Here is a 21,756-nt window from a genome sequence, read left to right as displayed (position 1 = left end):
CCTGGTGGTGCTTGGGGGACCATATGGAATGCTGAGAATTGAACCTGGGTCAGCCGCGTGCAAGGCAAATGCCCTACCTGCTGTACTATCGCTCCAGCCCCCAATTTTTTTTAATGAGACTCCCATGTCCAACGTTTAAATTGGGACTTTTGGAACTTTGAGTTACCATGGATTGTCTTGGTCAACATGATGAACTCAGACAGTCTCACACCCTGTTTGTTCCATCCTAGGCCGTGGGTCTTGATGTAGAGTTCTTTGGGTGACCTTCTCAGTCTTATCCTGGCATTAAAATCACCAACAATGACCTCGTTGAAGGTGTGGTCTTCTTTATAGAACTTCTCCAGCTCCATGTAGAACTTTTAAATTTCTTCTTCATCGTAGTTGGATATTGGTGCATAGATGATTGAAGATAGAAACTGCCGACAACAAAACACATCTATTCAATTGTAAGTGTCCGATTCGGGTTGTTAGACATTTGAATGAATCAATTCTCATGGTCTTTTATGCTTGACAGTTTTGCCTGACCGATGTTATTGTCCCAAAATTTCAAATGGGATCAGACCACCATCTTCTTTGTGCGAAATTCTACCATCTTATTTGTGCGAAATTCTACTTCATGGAGCGGGGAGAAAGGGCTGCAAAGTTTAAGAGAACTCCCAGAATGACTACCGACTGGGAGCTCTTTGGCACTATTGTGGAAATATGGGAAGATGCTGTCATTGACAACATCGATAAGGAATATGATCGACTGGTTCAGCACCTCCATTACTGTGTGAGGAATGCTGAGAGAGAGAAAGCCACAGAAAGACACCTGTTTTCAGAAACTTGAACTCATTTGCCAGTATGGTCTGGTACGAGCCTCAGGCAATCACAAGCTAACATCTGAGCTCGCAAAGCTGTGCAGAGAAGCAATAAAAGAAGACCTCAAAGAGAGAAGAGCACAGTGTTGGCCAATGCGGCAGAAGCTGGGAAAAGTATTTGCAACATCCTCCTGTCATTTGCCAACTGTAAGACCAAGATAACTGCCCTCTGACATCCTGGTGGATCTATTATATCTTCCAGAAGGACAATGGAAAAGATTATTCACTACTTCTACTCAGATCTCTTTGACAGCCACGTCCACCTGCCCACATACCAAATTCTGCAGGATGGATATGTCGTTCCCAGCATTCTCCCTTCCGAAATCTGACACGCCATTTCATCAATAAAGAAGCATACAGCACCTGGTTCAGACAAGATCAGACCTGAACACCTGTAGAATATGCCGCCAGTAGTCATCAATGGCTTGGCTCTTCACATGGTCCCTGTCTGAATGCAAGATTTCATCCCAATGGAAAACCAGCAGGACCGTTCGGTTGCACAAGAAGGGAGATATCCACAACATCAGCAATTATCTCCCAATCTGCCTGTTGTCCGTTGTCTACAAGTTATTCACTTGAGTCATCCTGAATATAATAGGCATATCCACACGGTGACCAAGCTCATTGAGGTTTCGTGAGCGTTCAGGATGCCACTCTGTCTAACGTTCATTGATTTAAAGAAGACCTTTGATTCTGTTGAGACTGAAGCGGTCATTGAAGCCCTAGCCAAACAGGGCATTCAAACTCAGTACATCAGGATCCTCTGTGAGCTGTATTACGGATTCACTACCAGGATCTCACTATTCTACAAGGAAGTGATCATTGATGGAAAGAGAGGGGTTCGACAGGGTGATACCATTTCAATGAAACTTTTCAGTGTCACCCTTACGAACATCATGTGATGACTGGAATAGGAAGGAATGGGAGTGAAGATAGATGGTCAGTAACTACACCACCTCCACTTTGCTGATGACATCATTCTAATAACACCAAACATTAGCCAACCAGCACGAATGCTGGCCGACTTCAACCATGAGTGTGGAAAGGTCAGACTGTAGCTGAATCTCATGAAGACAATGTTCATGAGAAAGGGACTAGGTCCTGAAGTTCCATTTGCTCTCAATGGAACGAACATCTCTGAATGCAGCAGTTATGTGTACCTAGGTCGTGAACTCAACATGATGAACGACCTGACACCTGAGCTACGCAGGAGGAAGAGAGTGGAGTAGAATGCCTTCAAGAGCGTTGAAGAAGTGGTTAAGGGTATGAAGAACCTCTAGCTATGGGCACATCTTTTTGACTCCACCATTCTTCTTGCACTAACATATGCCTCAGAGACCTGGGCCCTACGAATAGGATAAGAATGCTATTCTGGTCTCCCAAAGAGAAATCAAAAGAGCTACGCTTGGAATATCATGTTTCACTCAAGTGAGAGAAGGAATCCCGAGTCTCGACCTCCATAGAAGATCGATTGAGAATCAGATGGACTCAACATGTAATGCGATTTGGAGATGACCACTGGACTAGAGCTGTTACCGATGGATTCCACAGGTCATGAAAAGAATGCAAGGCTGCCCACCTATGAGATGGTCAGACTTCTTCGTCAAGAGCCTGAACAAACAGTTTGAGTCTCTTTGTGAGTGGAGTGAGCAGACGCCATTGGGCTATACTAGCATGAAACAGGGATGAATGGAGATATTATTAGTGCCTGCTCGAGCAAATCATTGTGCAATGGGATGACAAGTGATACAAGTGATACAAGTGGTTTTTTAATGAATCACTGTGAGATACAGTTACAGACTTACAAACCTCCATGCTTACTTTTCAGTCATACAATGGCCAAGTACCCATCCCTCCACCAGTGCCCATTCTCTACCACCAGTGTTCCCAGTATCCTTCCCACCACCCCCACCTCATACCCCCCCACCACTCCCACCCCCTGTCTCTGTGCAGGCACATTCCCTTTTACCCTCACTCTCCTTTTGGGTATTATGATTTGCAATACAGGTTCCAAGTGGTCATCATGTTTGGTCCATAGTCTACTTTCAGCATTGAGGGCCAGAGATAGTGCAAGAGTTAAGGAACAAGAAGTGACTACAGTCAATGCTGCCACTGCAATCTCTGGTACCACATGATTTCCTGAGTATTTCTGTACATGACCTTAAAGAGCCCTGTGAGCACCTGCGGGGAGGCCTGAGTTTTTCATCAGCACCGCCAGCCTTTACAGCACTGTATTCTCTGGCCCTTATAACCACAGGCTCTAGTAAATAATTGTCACCAGGAGGAGTTTCCAGGCTTTGTAGCACTGCTTGAGAGTGCCATCTCCATCCCAAAAGAGTTAATGCTTTTACTTCTATTTACTGTATACACCAGTTTACCAATGAAGAACCTCTGGGTAGTTTCCCATTATGGTTAACTATGTGTGACTATGTACTTTCCTAATCAAAAATGACTTTTGCAAGTCATTTTGACTATGTGCAAGTTCATAGAGTACAATAATCAATGAATAAACAAAGAACAAAAAAGAACGATGTTGTTTTTGTTGTTATTGAGAAATTCTTAATTTTGATTGATTCTTACAAGATGTCTTAAAATCAAAGAATAAAAGTTACTCCTTACTCTTTTCGCAACTTCATTAGTCCTACACTATTTACTTTTTTGGCTTAGGTGATCTAGGTTTTATTCCTAGGGTTTTGTTTTATTCCTAGATTTTATTCCATGTGCTAGCAGTGTGGGAGGAGGTCAATGACTGAATATTATGGGCCACAACCACTGGACCCTGGGGACAGTGGAGTACATATGAGGCATGAATTCCAGCCCTTTCAACTCAATCATTGATACTTTCTTTAGAAATAGTTTGACAATTTTTTTTCTAGAAGAGAATAGAAAGTCAAACTTTTCAGGTAAAAGTACTTTAAGTTAAGAACTAGAAATTCCTTCTGCTCTTATATTAGTCATGAGATACAGTGAGGTGTGTAATCTCCAGGAAGCTAGGGAGCCCCTGTGGCTCTCTCACTGCCTGCTTTCAGTGAACTCTGGCCACTCACCCACCTGGGATGGCCAATGCCATGGGCAGACAAAGAAAGAAACGAGGCCACCAGGCTGGTTCATGATCAGTTGTCATTTATTCCATTCTCCCCACATGCCTTTTCCAGTCTAGCTCCCCTCTCTAGCCTAAACTGCCCCTCATTCTCGTCTCCTGTCTTTCCCGCTCAGCTCTCTGCTTTCCCTCTCCCAGCTGTGTCTCTCATCTCTCCATGCTCCTGTTCCTGCATCCTTCCCCTACATCCTTCTTTCTCTGTCCTGCTTACTAGTCTCTCCGCACTCCATCTCGCTGCCTTGGTCTCTCTCTAGTCTCTTTCCAACTCCCTACATTGGGGGAATATACCACACCCTGTTCTGGTAGCACAATCAATATATCAAAAGCCCTTCCTGATCACTGATCAGGCTCCAGGGAGGGAAATACCACCTAGGAGTGTTTCTCCTCTCCTTAGTCTAATCACTTGATTAATATCTTAATTAACATCTTAATTCTACTTTTTAATATTAATTATTTTGTATGGACACAGTAAGAGATATATTGAGCTTGTAGGGTGGCTCTCCTGGGGACATCTTGCTATAAATCTCAGACTACAGTGCTCAGACCAGATTAATCTTTCCCAACCTAGCAGGGTCATAATATAAATGTTAATTTTTGGATAATGACAGAATTTGTCCATGGCCATGCTCTTAATTTATAGTTAAGTATTATGGCACTTTGGCCAGGCCCATTAAATGCCAGAGTAGCTCACTGTTGCCCTGGTCCATCCAGTCCCTCTTCATGACCTGCTTTTGCTTGCTAGGAAGTAAGGGAAATTGAGGCTTAAGTTGAGAGAACAGATGCCCAGGAGTGAATATCATTCAGAGTCAATTAACTCCCAAGTGATAAAAGCATAGCATTAACTGTCTTCCTGTGTCCATATAAAAAGGACATTGCCCTGAATTAACTATCCAAAAGACTTAAGGAGAAGAGAAAAGCAATATTTACAAGTTAACAGAGTCTGATAAGAAAATAAAGGTGATCAGCCTGAAAGTTTTGTAACTTTCCACATGGTGATTCAATAAAAAAAAATTTAAAAAAACAAAAAATTAAAAAAAAATTTAAAAATTAAAAAAAGAAAAAGAAAATAAAGGTAATTTACTGATTGGGGAAGCAGAGCACAAAAAAAAGAATTTAGAAGTAAACACAGAGGAGTGGGAGCACTGTGATGGGAGTAACTCAATAAACCTAAGCTCCCTGAGGTAATGCAGAATGGACAAACCAATGTTATCCTACAGTGAGGTAGTAGGAGGAAGGGATGGATAGAAACAAGCTGAGACAGAACTTTGGTCATCTATTCAATAGAATGAGTGTCAGGGAGAATCTGAAGTTCTGAGGTTTCTAGTTGGTTTCTGGATAAATAGTGATATATTAATAAGATTAGAGAGTAAGAGCAGAAAGGAAGAGAAGCAAATGCTGAGGTATGGGAATGCCCAGATATAGATCTTCAGGACACAGCTGGACAGAAGAGATGTGGTGTTCAGATAATGGGTTTGGACTTAACTCATAGACCTGGAGTTTATTTCCTCTAGGTGGTAACTGAAATCATGGGAATAATTGAGATTATTAGGCAACATATCTAGAGTGAGAGAGATGGATAAGGGTTAACATGTAATATGGAAGAACAGAATTACTGAGGCTAAAAAGAGGTGACCAAAGTGTCAGAAGAAACAAGAAAGCAGCATCACAGAGGCCAAAGAAAGAGGAGCGTGTGGTTGATGATTTCAAGTGACAAAAAGGGGCAAGTGCTAAAAGTGGAAGCGAGCCTACTGATTGGCAGTTTGTGGTTAATGGTGACCTTTGGCTATCATAATTGTAGGGGTATTCAGTGATTGTGGTGCAGAATTTAGATGGCAGTGGGTTCAAGAGTGATGTGAGAAGAGACAAGTGAGAAGAGACTCTTTGTCATGTTTTCTGGGGCGTGGTTATCCAGCACACTACAGCAGCGCTGCCAGCACAGAGCTGCTTTTAGGAAGTCTTTTTTGAACTTGGTGACTTGATGAAATAAGATCTCACCTGCCCTCATGTTTCATTTTTAAGATTTTTAAATTTTTTATATTGAATATCTGTGAGATATACAAGCTATGACAAGCTACCAAGAGTTTATTGCATTCATGGGAGAGTCTTGCAGCTTCCCGTGGTATATTCATATTCCAGAATACAGTAGAAGACATATTACCTCTCGGAGAGACTGGCAAGCTACCAAGAGTATCCCACCCACACGGCAGAGCCTGGCAAGCTACCCGTGGCGTATTCAGTATGACAAAAACAGTAACGATAGGTCTCATTCCCCTGACCCTGAAAGAGCCTCCAATCATTGGGAAAGACAGTAAGGAGAGGCTGCTAAAATCTCAGGGCTGAGTGTAATAGAGATGTTACTGGTGCCTGATCAAATAAATCAACAAACAAGGGGATGACAGTGATACAGTGATACAGACTATTACAAAACTGTTCATGACTGCGTTTCAATCATACAATGATCCAACACTTATCCCTCCACCAGTGTACATTTTCCCACCACCAATCTCCCCTGTTTCCCTCCCACCATCCTCCAATACTTCCCCCTCCCCAGCCTATCTCAGTGGGAAGCACCTTTTTTCTTTCTCTATCTGCTTTTGTGCATTATGGTTTACAATACAGATACTAAGAGGCTACTGTGTTTGTTCAGGATGTTCTTATTGGGAAGGTAAGGCTGGGGTAGCTTTTTTAACTAGGTGGCAGCTTTGGTGGATGGATATGACTTCCAAGGCTTCTAGAAGTACAGGGAGGTGTGTGTGGTGGGGTAGGTAGCCCATTCTGACTTGGAGAAAGCCTGGAGATTTCAGTCACAAAGCCCACATACCTAAATTTTCAGCAGGTTATATCTTGGTGAGGTCTGTCCTGAGATTGTGGAGTCCAGCTGTAGGCATGGAAGCAATTTTCGATTGTGAAAGCAAGCAGCTGCCAGGGGTTCTGCTTGGACAGGCACCAGGCTTACTTGGACCCCTTTGATGTTCCCTAGTCTATTCAGCCTTGAACGGGCCTGAAATAACTGCAGCTTCTGAACTATTTTGAGATTTACATATAAGTCTTTAAAGCAAGATGGTAGAAGAATTTACATAATAGTGCTGGAGTTGGTTCATGGCGATGAACTGCTGAACTTCCAGGAGTATAGGGAAGTTGGGGAAGGTAGCCCATCTCAACTCCAAGAAAGCATACAACCTACATACCTAAATTTTCAACAGTTTAATATCTTGGACAGGTCCATTCTGAGATAGTGGAGTCCAGCTTAAGGCATGATGGCAGTTTTGGATTGTGGGAGCAAACTTGGCTGGATACCAGGCTAACTCGATCCTCTCCAATTTATCTTGGTCTGTTCAGCCTTACATGGGTCTGAGATTAACTGTGCTTTTGATCTCTTTTGAGGTTCATTCATGGGTCTCTGAACAATAAATGAGCTTGTATAGCTGAGCTAGTGGTGGTTTGTGGGTGGGGGTCCCACATACTTAAGTTTTGGTAGTTTGATTTCTTGGAAAACTTGTTACTGAGTTGTTAAAATCTAGCTGGAGGCACAGCAGTAATTTTGGGGTAACAAGAAGTCTGGAGGCATCATCAGGCTGCTGATGCACTCGTCCTGCAGGTACAGGTTGGCTTGTTGGTAGCACTGCATGCCCATGCCCTCACTTTTAATATGAAGCAAGTCAGAGTTTTTCTGTCCTAAAAATATCTGATTTTGGACTGGAGCGATAGCTCAGTGAGTAGGGCGTTTGCCTTGCACACGGCTGACCTGGGTTCGATTCCCAGCATCCCATATGTCCCCTGAGCACCACCAGGAGTAATTCCTGAGTGTAGAGCCAGGAGTCACCCCTGTGCATTGCTGGGTGTGACCCAAAATGCAAAAACCAAAAACTGATTTTACTAAAAACAAAATAATTTAATGCAGATCTTTAACATTTGCTCTTTCAAAAACCACTTGTTAGTTTAACTCAAATTTTCTCAACTCATTTAAAACTTGATTTCAGCACTTTATCATCTAGATTGACTGATAAAAATTGACTTACAAGATTGACTCTGAGCTTCGGGGACCCGGAGCAGAAGGTAGGGGTGCTCTTGCTACTGTAATACACGCATAGAAATAATAAGAAATGAACTCAATCTTATTTCAGAAATAAAAATAAAGCAAAACAACCATATTAGCTGAAATATAGACCTTACCTGGACCCAGTGATCCAGAGGCCTCTTAGGAACTTAATTTTTAAGTGGCAAAACATTACAAATGAGAAGATACATATTATTAACTGTCCATGTATCTCCCAGTATTTAAAGTTCTTGATTGACTTCAATTTTTTAAATTCTCAAAAACAAAATCTTCATTAGAACTTACTAACTCAGTGGGCAAATAAATTTAAGAAAGCTTTGGAGAAAAGACTAGAAACAGATTTAAATTTGAAAACTGCATCATTGTTTGAACTGAGCACTCTACTAATTAAGATTTTACATTTCATTTCCTCTTCCATCGGAACTGAATTTGTTTTCCCCTTCAGCTTTTGAAAGATCCCTGAAAAGCGGAGAGACAATTTTCATTTTATTCATGAAAAACTGAAGTGCTGGGGGGTAATTATGCTCCTAGTAGGAGCCAGGCACTTTGTTTGTGGCCTTTCTAACACTCTCATCTTAACACATTCACAGTTTTTTTAAGTGTTATCATGCTCCTTTGCTCAGGGAGAATAATGAAGATAGAGCATCTAGAAACAGGTCTGATGTGTAGTTCAGCTAGTTGTGAGGCCAGTGGTCAGGGCTGTGGGGGACTTGAAAGGCTGGTTAGAATGAGGTAGAATAATGTAGGCAACAGAGGCTTCCTCCAGGCAAAAGCTCTTGGTGAACCACTGTTGTCTTTTGTGTTTCTTTTGTGGTCAACTCCGGCACCATACTGTATAGATCACGTACATGAGAAAATCAAGCCTATTGCTGGGGGAGGTGTCAGCTAGTGGCCCTGCGGCCTCCCATCTCCACCTCCTCGGACGATTGGCAGCAGATGTTTACTGGAGCAGCAGCAGAAGTGTCTGGGGATCTGCAACCTGTGTGCCTCAGAGGAGTGACCAAGTGCCGGCGTGTTTGCTGACTCATTTAAGAACAACTGATTTAGAGAGCTGCCGGGGCGTGGGTGGTCACAGTGTGCTGTGGTTGATTTTCCAGCATGCTACCCCAACACAACAGATGGGAGCTGCAAGTGATGAAGTCAAAACCCAGTTAGGTACTATTTACTGTTCAGAATCTAACTCATAATTTCCTTTCCAAGTCGGTCTTTTGGGATGCCCTAGCCATTAATATGTGAACTCAGCCATATTGTCAAAAGATTGCTTTGAAATATTCTGAAATTTGAAAAGTCATAATTATCACATGCCAGGTATTTTTCATAATGTTTACATTCATCACATAATTCACTCTTTACAGCTAGCCTCTGAGAAAAGAAACTATCATTATATGCATTAGAATAAGTGCAGCTGAGGGATTAAGAACTACCCTGAAGACACTTAGATATCCGTGATAGCTCACGACATTGAAACTCAGCCCTGATATGTCTAAATCCATCGCCATAAAATTCTACTGTGAGTTGGCACCATCTAAAATAGAAACAAATGCATTATGTCTAGCAATTAATATCTAGCAAATTAATGTCTAGCAAATTAATGTCTAGCAAATACAACTCCTCTACCACTTCCTGACATTTTTGTATATACATGTGTACAAAACAGAAGTTGAAAATTTACCCCTTACTCTGGGAAGAGGCATTAAATAGTGGTGAAATTAGAAGCAGGAAAAAAGGACTATAATCTTTTAAGATTTTTTCAGCAGTTTATCCTTGCTTTAAGATTTTTCAAAGATCATTTTTTGTCCTCAGAGGAGAAGGCAGTTCTAGCTGGACACTGCTGGCTGGATTAGACCTCACTTCTGAGGAAACTCAGGGTTTCCTTAAAGTAATATCCATCCAGGGATTCTGAGCCAGAAGGAGATAGATCAAGGTAAGGGGACGACTCCAAATTTATATTCAGTCATAACATTCCATCATCTGTAAAGTTGTTGACTGGGCAGTTGGTGGAATCTTTATCCCATGGTCTATTGCTCTGAAGTAATGAGAGTAGTTAGGGGCAGAGGACTTGGAACTAAATATCTCAAGACTTACAATATAGCTCCAAATAGGCATATTTTAGTTAAAAATATTTTAACTATCTATACCACCCATCTGCATGGCAGAGCCTGGCAAGCTACCCGTGGCGTATTTGAGATGCCAAAAACAGTAACAACAAGTCTGATAATGGAGACGTTACTGGTGCCCGCTCGAGCAAGTCGATGAACAATGGGATGACAGTGCTACAGTGCTATATTACCCATGTGAATGTTCCCCCTGCTTTTGATCCAAATGCTAGAAATGAGCATCCTTTGTGTCCCTGAGGACCATATGCTCCTACCCGAACCCCCAAGCGCCCTGATCTTCCCTCTAAAGTCACTGTTGGGGGCTAGATTATCATTCCTGTCACCTCTTGGGGTCCAACTTCACCCTGTCTCCTCAAACTCAGGGAAGGGGCCTCACCTCTTGCCAGCACCTGGAACTGTTTGGGGGCAGCCTTTCCACAATCCCCCATAACACACATGAGACCAGACACATAAATAGCAAAATATAAACCACCTCACTTCTAACTGTGGCTTTTTACATAGCCTTCAAAATTGCTTAGCTTTCAGTCAGCCTCCACGTGATAGAGAACTGCGTTCCCACTGAAAACCTCCCCATTAATCCCCCCAACCGCCCGCCTTCTGGAAAGGTCCCAAGCTTTGAAAACACTGAAAAATCCCCCTAGTTCCCAGAGACAGGAAAGAGACTTCTGCAGCTTCAGTCAACAGCCTATGACTGCATTCTGTATACTAGAATTGATGTCTGTCGACAGTGACTCACTTGGCGGCCCCGTTTCCTTAAGAAAAATATCCATCTCTGCTGGCTGGCTGGAAATGTGGAGTTAACCTCCCACCCATGATTCTCAGCCACTGTGCTCTCTGTTTTCACAGGAATATTATCTACCAGCCTGGATTACCTGGCCCCAAACCCATCAATATCCTTCCTTTGGGTCTTTCCTTTAAGAGGACATGAACTTTCTAGCATGGGGCTCTTATTTTCAACTCTCCAGCACCCACAAAGAGCTCAAACACCAGCAAGCTTCACTTTATAAAGAGGCCCCGGTAGGATACTGGTTGAATTGAGCAAACATGATACGTACTGGGGAAAGAAATGCTACTGTCTCAGAAATGTAATTCCCATGAGTGAAGATTTCACAATGACATTGCCAGGTGACATTAATTATAGGATGTAGTTCATATTCTAAACAGCCACCTGTAGGGGCCCAAGAGATGGTACAGTGGGCAGGGCATTTGCTTATATATGGCAAACCTGGGTGAAGTTCTCAGTACCTCATATGGTCCCCCAAGCCTTTCCAGGAGTGATCCTTGAGCTCAGAGCCAGGAGCAAGTGCTGAGCACTGCCTCAGGTGGCCCCAAAACAAAACAAAAAGCTAACCAGTCACCTGCATGTAATGTGCTCAATCAACACCTCAGCTTGTTGAAAACTGTAGAAGTGACCTGCCTGGGGCAAAGGGGTGTGCATGGGAGGAACAGGCGAAAGGTCTTTTTTGGTAGTGGGATGTGGCTAAAACTTTGGTCAAAGGTCTGATGAGTCTAAACACACACAGAAATAGAAATGTAAAGTTATACTCCTGAGATTCTATCATATGCAAACCAATAAAATCAGTGAAAAGGGATAAGGGTGGTATGGATATAGACAAAGCATGATATGGATAAAGGTGACATCATTGTCAGACTATATCTGATCCTCCCTCTGGGGTGTGCGTGGATATTTGTTTTCTCTTTATCTAACAGCCGAGTGTTTCTCAAAGCTTTTTTTTTTCTGTTTTCTTTTCTCTTCCCTGGATCAAGAGACTGTGAGTCACTAAGAAAAATTTATTTCCCTAATCTAGACAGCAGAGCATATTGCTATGTTAAAAATGTCTATTTCTTCCAATTATTCCAGACATAAGCAGTTGCTGGGTTTTTAAAAAAATTATTATTTTCATGTGCTTTAGATAGATAGAATACTGGATGTGGAATTAGAAACCTGAGTTTGAATTCTGGTTCTATACCATATTAGCTGGATGGTGCTGGACAAATTATAATTTCCCTAAGTTTCAACCTCTTCCCTTATAATGGAACCATATTTTAAAACCAAATGGAAGTGTTTAATATTAATTTTGAATAATAAAGTAGTATAAAGATATAAACTAGAGTCTTATATTATTATTTTTAAATTGCTGTCTTTGTTTTAATCCATTTCAGAACAACTAACTGTACCACATTGAGACAAGTTGTTATGTAAGGCATATCATCTCTGTTTCTCCTATTTCCATTCCTGTACTTCTCCATCCCACAGAAAATTGTTGAAATTATTCAACTTTTAGTAGTTACTATAGATAAATACTCATCAAGGTGTTGGAAATGCAAAAAAATCAGAAACTATTTTTGATTGTGCGCAGTTATGTTTTATCTGTGGAGAAAGACTTTAACTATACAATCATGTAATTAATGATGCCCAGTTGAATTAAGTGCCCTGAAAGAAAAAAAATGAGCTCATTGTTCTTAGCATCCTAACCTGACTAGGAACCTGCTACTCTGCCTTGTACCCTTGCAAGTGGGTTAAGTCACAGCTTTGTGCAGCCCTGGGCAGGAGCCCAGTGCCTTTTGCCCACTTTTTGTGTCATACAGAGGTTTTCATGAGCTTCTCTTTGCTCTAGCAGTTTCTGTTGTGGCTCTGGTGTCTGCCTTCGTTCAAAATGGGTTGTAAATGGAAACAACCCTGAAATTCAGCCAATAGAACTGTGATCTGAGAGTACTCGGGGCAGCAAAATGGAAGGCCATGGGCTGATAGTGAAGGAATCCTGGCACTGTGGTGGTGGGCATGATGTAGCAGCACTGCAAGTACGGAATAAATCTGTGATGACAAGGTTAGATCTAATGACTGATTCAACACTCTTTCTGATCAATCGCACCATCCCTAAATTACATGAATACTTTTCCGCATGATAGGCCAAAGAATGTGGGCAAACCCTGGGTACTACTGCAAAATAAAATACAAATAGCCTTGTAAATATGTAAAATAAAATAACTCTGGTACTATTGTAAGTAAGGATAAGCAGCAATAAAAATGGTCTCGGGCTGCAGGCTTAGTAAAGGGTTACGGTGCTTGCCTTGCATGCAGCAGATCCCTGCTTGACTCTGGGCACAGCCTACAATCCTCTGAGCACAGAGCCAGGGTAAGCATTGAGCAGTGCTGCGTGTGTTCCCCAAACCTAAAAATATAAATAAATATTTCTAGGATTTTCTTTTACAACTCTGAGTTCTCTGAGCTGCACAGAGTCAAGTTGTTTCAGTCCTTCCAGGAGCTGCTGTAAATCAGAAATTCTTTTGAAATAAAAGGATTTTATAAAGGAAGCATGAGAGAGAGAAGAAATACAGAGAGAGAGAGAGATAGAAATGGAGACACAGAGACAAGGAAACCCTATAAAGTGAAAAAAAGAATTTAACACACCTAGGTTGGGACGTGGGCAATTCCAAAGTGAAATGTACTATAATTAGGTTTAAGGTCCTTGCTCACAGTGCTCTTGAGTGTGTTAGGCATGTATGCCAGTGTGGCCCCACGCAAACGTTCTGGGGTTGGGACTATACTCATGATGTTTTTCTCAGCTCTGGAGAAATTGTCAGACTCCAAAAGGTCAGAAGCATAGAGTTTAAGACTCAGCCCTCAAACAAGAATATGGTTCACGGTTTTGTCACATTCTTTGTATTAAAATGCAGTTTTATTCATGCCATTTAGAAATTATATGGTTTATTGGTAAGAGCAATGAACTAGTCATCAGATGACATGACTTTGCCACCAACCATTTTTTGACCTTAAACAAGACTTCTCTTCCCTGGTTCTCAAAAATAATACCAATAAAACAAAGCTATAAAATTTATAATTCAATTGATTTATTAACTATAATGAAATTATTATATATGCATAAACTATGTTTATATTTGACAATTAAATTATTTGGACCACGAATTTTTTTGCCTACCACGAAATTTTTTTGCCTTTAGAATATATTTTATTTGGGGATTTCAAAAATAAAATATATGTTAATTTTTTTTCTGAATAATAATAATATATTCAGAAATAAAAATTTCTAAATATTAGAAACCTTGACTGCAAATTGAATAAGATGGTTATAAAATATGAGTCACAGTGAATGCTACAGGTAGAATGTTTGTGTCCCTCCAAATTCAAATGTTGAGGTCTCTCTCCCTGATATGATATTACTCATAAGGACTTTGGGAGAAAATTAGCCTTCGGTAAGGTCACAAGGGTGATGGAATTAATGGCATCATTGGAAGGACACCAGCCATCCTGCTCTCTCTTCATGCATTCATAAAGGAGAGGTCATGCTATCATACTTCAATATGTAATCCATATACGGCCAAAGAGGAGAGGCCTCCAATTGAAATCTACATTACTGGCCCCTTGTTGGTGGATTCCCTAGCTTCTAGAACAGAAAAATTAATTTCCGTTGTTTGTCAGTAGTTTTCAATGGTCAGTAGACCAGTGATAATCTGGTGGTATGAAAACATTAAAAACCCCTGGTTTAAATCATCTAGTCTATGATGTTATAGTAGATTAAAAGGACAAATATCACATATGACTGAATATTAGAAATCTTGACTGCAAAGTGAATAAGATGGTTATAAAATTATTTGAAAGTTGTTTTTTTTAACCTAAAATGATGTATACAATAATAAAGTTCTAGTATCTTGTAAATATTCTAACCTGATTTTCCTTTAAAAAATTGCAAGGACTGGGCTGGAGCAATGGCACAGCGGGTAGGGCGTTTGCCTTGCACGTGGCCTACCCGGGTTCGATTCCCAGCATCCCATATGGTCCCCTGAGCACCGCCAGGGGTGGTTCCTGAGTGCAGAGCCAGGAATAACCCCTGTGCATCGCTGGGTGTGATCCAAAAAGCAAAAAAAAAAAAAAAATTGCAAGGACAAACCTAGAAAATAGAAATGACTCATTTTATTTAAAAGAAACTAATTAATAAAATGAATTATTTTATCAATGCATTTTTAAGTCTTTAACCTTCTTCTTCTCTTTTGTTTTCTTTTTGGGTCACACCTGACGATGCACAGAAGTTACTCCTGGCTCATGCTCTCAGGAATTACTACTGGCGGTGCTTGGGGGCTATATGGGATGCTGGAAATCGAACCCAGGTTAGCTGCATGCAAGGCAAACGCCCTACCTGCTGTGCTATCGCTCCAGCCCCATCCTTCTTTAATATATGCATTCTTCAATATCTGCTCTCCTCTTTTTCAAATCATGGTAGAAATTATGAAGAAGTCTTACAAACAAAATTTCATAGCTCAATTTTAGCTGTTAGTGAAGAAATAATTGCCTTTTGATGAGCATTATTGTAAGATAACATTGGTTTGTCCTTCCTCCCTGGCTGGAGGGAATTTAAGCTTATTGGAATATACCCATCACAGTGCTCCTGAGGCACTCCCATTCCTCTGCTTTTACCTTTAGCTTTTCTCTGTGCTCTTTCCCTCAAGCAGTTAATCGCCATTTTCCCCTAAGCAGTACCTGTGACTTGTAAAGTCAAATTCTTCAGAAACCTCTAATTTTGTATTTTTAAGTGAAATATTCTTCTTCTCTGTATCATTCCAATTTTAGTATATGTGCTGCTGAAGTGAGCACATATACTGGATTGATAGGACAGTGCGTAAGGCGTTTGCCTTGCACGCGGCCTACCCGGGTTCAATTCCTCCATCCCTCTCAGAGAGCCTGGCAAGCTATCAAGAGTATCCCGCCCGCGCAGCAGAGCCTGGCACGCTACCCGTGGTGTATTCGATATGCCAAAAACAGTTAACAACAAGTCTCATAATGGAGATGTTACTGGTGCCTGCTCAAGAAAATCCATGCACAACCGGACGGGATGACAGTGCTACAGTGCTAAGTGAAATATTGCTTTTGTTCCTTCTCTTATGTCCTTTTGCATAGTTTACTTCAGAGCAATGTCCTTTTTGTATAGACACAGGAAGATAGTTAATGCTATGCTTTTGTAACTTGGAAGTTAATTGACTCTGAATAATATTCACTCTGGGGCATCTGCTTTCTCAACTTAAGCCTCAGTTGCCCTTAGTTCTTAGCCCCCAAAAGCAGGGTCCCAATGAGGGACTGGATAGACTCAGGGCACGCTGTGAGCTACCCTGGCATCGAAATGGGCCAGGCCAAGTGCCATAATACTTAAGTATAAGTTGTGAGACTTGTTACTCTTTTGGGCATATAGAATACGCCACAGGTAGCTTGTCAAGCTCTGCCATGCGGGCGGGATACTCTAGGCAGCTTTCTGGGCTCTCCAAGAGGGACAGAGGAATCGAACCCAGTTCGATCTCAGTTGCTGTTTTTCTGCTGCTCAGGCCTCCTGGTGATATTTCTATCTCACATCACATACTCTTTATTTTTGCCACTTCTAACTGCAGTTTTCTCATTTCTGCCTTCATGCTTTCTTATGCTTTGCTGACTACCTGTACCATAATTTTTTTGAGCTCATTGATCATCCTCAGCATGGTGTCTCTAAAGCCATCCTCTGAATGAGTAAGACTGGATGGCATTGGTAAAGCCTCCTGTGCTATTATTTTCACTCATTGAGATTTGTGGACTTCTTCACAGATTCCCTATTCTGCTTGCTATGCTTCAAGGGTCAATATTTGTAGTTTACCCACTGAAATTCTCTAAGGGGATTAAGTGGGTGGTTCTTTCTCTTTTCCTTGCAGATCCTCACCCAGTGATATGAGTTCTAGGTGTGTGCAACTGTGAGGTGCAATGAGTAGAGTTGTCACATGACTATATCTGCAGCCATGCAATTCAGGATACATGGAGCAGTGATTGAGTAGAGTTATGGAGGGTGTGGATGCAGGCCTGCTGAGATCAAAGAAGTCAGGCATGGAGCATGATGGGATCCAGGAAGTAAGAAGAAGAATCTACTTCTGATTTCACAAAAGGTCCCTGGGACGGAAGTTAGGAGTTTGAATGAATAGCAGAGAGTCTGAAATGTGAGTGTGGGCCTGCTGAAATGGCAGAGAGCAAGTGTATTTTTCAAGTATTTCATCACAGGTGAGTCTCAGGTGATGCTCAGATATCCATTTATCTTTCGAAAAAATAATTACATGAAACAAAGAAGGAGAAAGACTGCAGATTATACTTTCTGCAATTTTAACAATAAAATATGCTTCAGACAGGAAATCAAGCATTCTAACTATAGAGTTGCATCCAATAATAATTGTATATTATTCATTCCATGTCTTTAAGTGTCTGATTACTTTTAATGTACATGCTGCAAAACAATGCTGTATTTATTAGCACAATAACTAAAACTCACTCTAGATGGTAGAAAAAGTTCTAAGTGTTTGGGACAAAGTGGTGAGTGATGAGGTCAGATCTGTTTTGTCAAAGAGCTGACTCCAGTCTTGAACTGAGCTGTTTATGGTCTCTGGAACCAGCATGACCACAGCTATGATAATGACAGTACATTTCTACATATTCTTTTGTTTTCTTTTTATTTTGTTTTTTGGACCACACCTGGAAGTGCTTATGGCTTGCTTGCTGCTCAGGAAGCAGTACTGCAAGTGCTCAGAGTACCATATGGGATTCCAGGGATTGAACCTGGGTGAGCTATAGGCAACATAAGCATCTTACCCTTTTCACTTTCTCTCCACCCTCTCTATTTATTTTTTAAGAGCTATGTCCCCCTACCCCCAACACACACAGCAGTGCTCAGAGCTTACTACTGGCTCTGCACTTAGTGATCACTCCTGGAAAGACTTGGGAAACCATATGGGGTGTCAGGGATCAAATCTGTGCCAGCTATAAGCAAGGTAAACACTCTACCCACTGTACTACCACTCCAGCCCTAGAGATATACTTTTGACCCCAAAATGGTAATTCTTGTGTTCTGTAAATATCTTGATAAATACAAGAAAATATAAAATAATTTCTAAGTGTTTATAAGAAGTCCTACAAATTTTTCTCTTTAAAATATTTCAAAAGTAAACAAGTTAATCAACAAATGACTTAATGGGAAATAATTTCCCACCAAACTAAGCAATTAATAATGTTAGTACTGTGTAGAATCTTATATAAATCATTATATAAAGTTGAATGTTCTAAAAATATGTTTAAGACATAAAATGGCATTATTATAAACTATGTCAAGAAGATTGACTTTAACAACAATAAAAGAAATGCAGATTAAGTCAACAATTTGAATAGGTAATTTTTTCTTCTTTTAGAAGCATGGATGGTAGTGGCCTAGCTGAAACAGTGTGACCTGGAAGAATTTTTCTGAAAAGCAGTTGGCTTTATGAGTATTTAAACATTCATTAAATCCTTGTATGAAATTCTATTTTTATGGAGACAATCTTGAATGGTGATACAACAAAGATAATACAAATATTTCTGTACATACATTGGTTCAAGTTTCAATATCTGCTGAGCCACAGATTCTGGGCTTGAGAGGTCAAAGACATTGACTTTGCAGTTAGGGATTTCAGACTCTGGAGATATTGTTTTGACTCTACCACAAATGCACTGACTTCAGCAAAGACTCATCATTATCAGAGTTGAAATCTCCTTCAATTTCTTAGAAAGAAGACGCTTTCTTGATTTAGCATTCCAAATAGGACAGCAGTTTTGAGTTTCCTTGCTCACTTGCCTTCAGAGAACTGCACCAAGTTTCTTTCAGCTGTGGTTCAGTCAGAGCCCAAAGGTAGAAGCTCTCTGCTGCCATCTCCAGTCCTCTTCTGTGTGGTCTTCTATCCTTAGAAACACAGTTCTCTCTCTCTCTCTCTCTCTCTCTCTCTCTCTCTCTCTCTCTCTCTCTCTCTCTCTCTCTCTGTCTCTGTCTCTGTCTCTCTCCCCCTCTCTCTCTCCCCCTCTCTTTCTCTCTCTCTCTTTCTCTCTCTCTGTCTCTGTCTGGCTGTCTCTGTCTGGCTGTCTCTCTCTGTCCCTCTCTCTCTCTCTCTCTCCTCTTTCTCTCATATTTTTTTTGAAGGATCACACCCGGCATTGCACAGGGGTTACTCCTAGCTCATGCACTCAAGAATTACTCTTGGCCATGCTCAGGGGACCATATGGGATGCTGGGAATCGAACCAGGTTGGCTGCATGCAAAGCAAATCCCCTACCCACTGTGCTATCGCTCCAGCCCCTCTCTATCATATTTTAACATAAATAAAAGAAAAGAAATGCACATTAAATCAACAACTTGAATAGGTAAAGTTTTCTTCTTTTAGAAGAATAAGCTTTGTCATGGATGGTAGTGTTCTGGCTGAATCACATACCACACTCAGTGGGTTATAGAAATAAAGCATTAATAAATTTATTCTCAGTAGCTAATAATGCTCATAGAGCAGCATGTAAGGCACTCTATATAATAATTTAATCTTTAATCTTTTAATCTTTAATTTAAATTTAAACTTTAATCAATCTTTAACATAATAAAATCAATTAATTAAATTATTAGTCAGGTTACTAGTATGTTCCTCATTTGTAAATGAGGAAACAGAAGCAAGTGAATTGACCAAAATAATATTGCTAGTTTGTGGTATATCTGGGATTTTAATGTTGGCAATCTGGATCCAAAATGGTGCTTTTTGGTGTGTTGTTTTGGTTGGTGGCTGTACCTAGTGGTGCACAGGGCTTACTTTTGCCTCTGCACTCAGAGATTACTTTTGGAAGGCTCGGGGTACAATATGGGATTCTGGGGATCAAACCTTAGTCAGCCACATACCAGGCAAGTGTCCTGTATGCTTGTGGCCCCCAGAAACAGGCTTTTTAAATCATCAGATCATTCTGCTTTAATAAAATCATAGATTTGCCCACCTTCCAACTAGTTACCAAGAAAAATCATCAAACATTTCAGAGCCTGGATTTCTTAATGTGAAATGGGATAAAGCCACACTGAAGTATAATGATGGTAGTATGAATAGTGTTTGTGAAAATCCTAATGTGTCATAAGCATCTAAATATTTACAGCATTACTATCTGTAAGCACATTATAATGCCATGTACATTTATTTAGCTTTAAGACTGAATGACCATTTAAAAATAAACTGTAAAAACAAAGTTCTACTCTCCTGACATATTTGGGGAACTTCCTTGTGTGACAGTATTTGGCAGCAATGTGGCTCACCTAAATTCTGATCCCCACATCTTTGCTAAATTATCCAGATTATCTCTATGACCTAAACACCTGATGACGCTATCAAATCTCTGCCAATTTTGGAGTCCATAGCATTTTGTTTGATTAAAATAAAACTGAGCATTTTCATGATGCCATGGTGGAGCAGCAGCTAAATTTGGAAACAGAGGAACTCATTAGCATGCTGCATAAGGAGCTATGGAACTCTGGGTATTGCTGAATGGACTTGTCTGTGTGATCCCATGAGTTGGACTCTAAGGAATGGCCATACTTCAGAATTTATTTATGAATGTATTTATGAGCAAGCACATCATAATCTATACATCATAGACACACAATCACTGTTATTGGTTTTTCAAAATGATAATCTTAAGAAAAAGAGAAAAGTATTCCTCATCTACCTATTTTTAAGAGTAACAATGAGACATCTTTTCCTTCACAGAGTATTCATTTTTAACAAGTTTCTGTGTTTGTTCATGCAAAATATATATTGGATTTAATGATCTTAATTACAGATATTCTTAACTGTTTTCCTAATCACCCACTGCTTCTGCTTAAGAGCTATTTTAGTCTGTATATATCTAGGCCAGTTCTGCATATGGCTCTACTGCCTGAAATTTTGAACTAATTTGGTGATGTGGAAAATGTGGACTAAGCTCTTTACAACTTGTCTGATTTATATTTAGTAAGTGGTGCAGGTGTGTAACATAGCATCATACAGAAGAGGAAACATATCTATCATGTAATATAAGAGATTATAATAAATGAAAAGAGCATAGAAGTATTGGAAATAAACCAACAGTACACAAGCAGAGAATCAGATTTTCTTATAAAAAATAAACAAGTTCAAAGTTTAAAATATTTGCTAATTTGTCATGAACTGCATAGTCAGAGGCAGAAATCAGACCATCCCTAATTATTTGACAGATCAAAAATCACACACACATATCAATTTCACTGTCTTCCTGTTGCTCATCAATTTGCTTGAGCGGGTACCAGTAAGGTCTCCATTCGTCCCTGTCGCACTCAGGGTCAGGGGAATGAGGCCCATTATTGTTACTGTTTTTGGCATATTGAATATGCCACGGATATCTTGCCAGGCTCTGCCATGAGAGATTTTGCATTGCTCTCTTCTGGGAGCTTTGTTTTGTAGTCTCTGGATCTTGGCTGTTGATGAGTTTACATGGCGCCGGGGGCAGTTTGTGGGTGTGACTGCCAAGCTACTTGGATCTGGGTGGAGGAGGCCCAGTCTCGATCTGAGCAGGCTTGGAGATTTCAGCCACGGGTCCTGCTTACCTGGGTTCCTCTGCCATGGAATATAAAGTAACATAATAGGAGACTAACACCTAAGGATTGTAGGGATAAGGGCCAGGAGGATTGCTCCATGTGCTGGGGGAAAGAGCAGCTGCGACAGAGAAAGGACTACTAAGTTAATGATGCCTGGAGGGCTCACTTGGAATGGGAGATGTGTGCTGAAAGTTTGGTCCATAGTCTCTTGAAGTCTTTCT

This window comes from Sorex araneus, chromosome 10 (assembly GCF_027595985.1).
Source record: "Sorex araneus isolate mSorAra2 chromosome 10, mSorAra2.pri, whole genome shotgun sequence".
NCBI lineage: Eukaryota > Metazoa > Chordata > Mammalia > Eulipotyphla > Soricidae > Sorex > Sorex araneus.
This window is presented reverse-complemented; position numbering follows the sequence as displayed.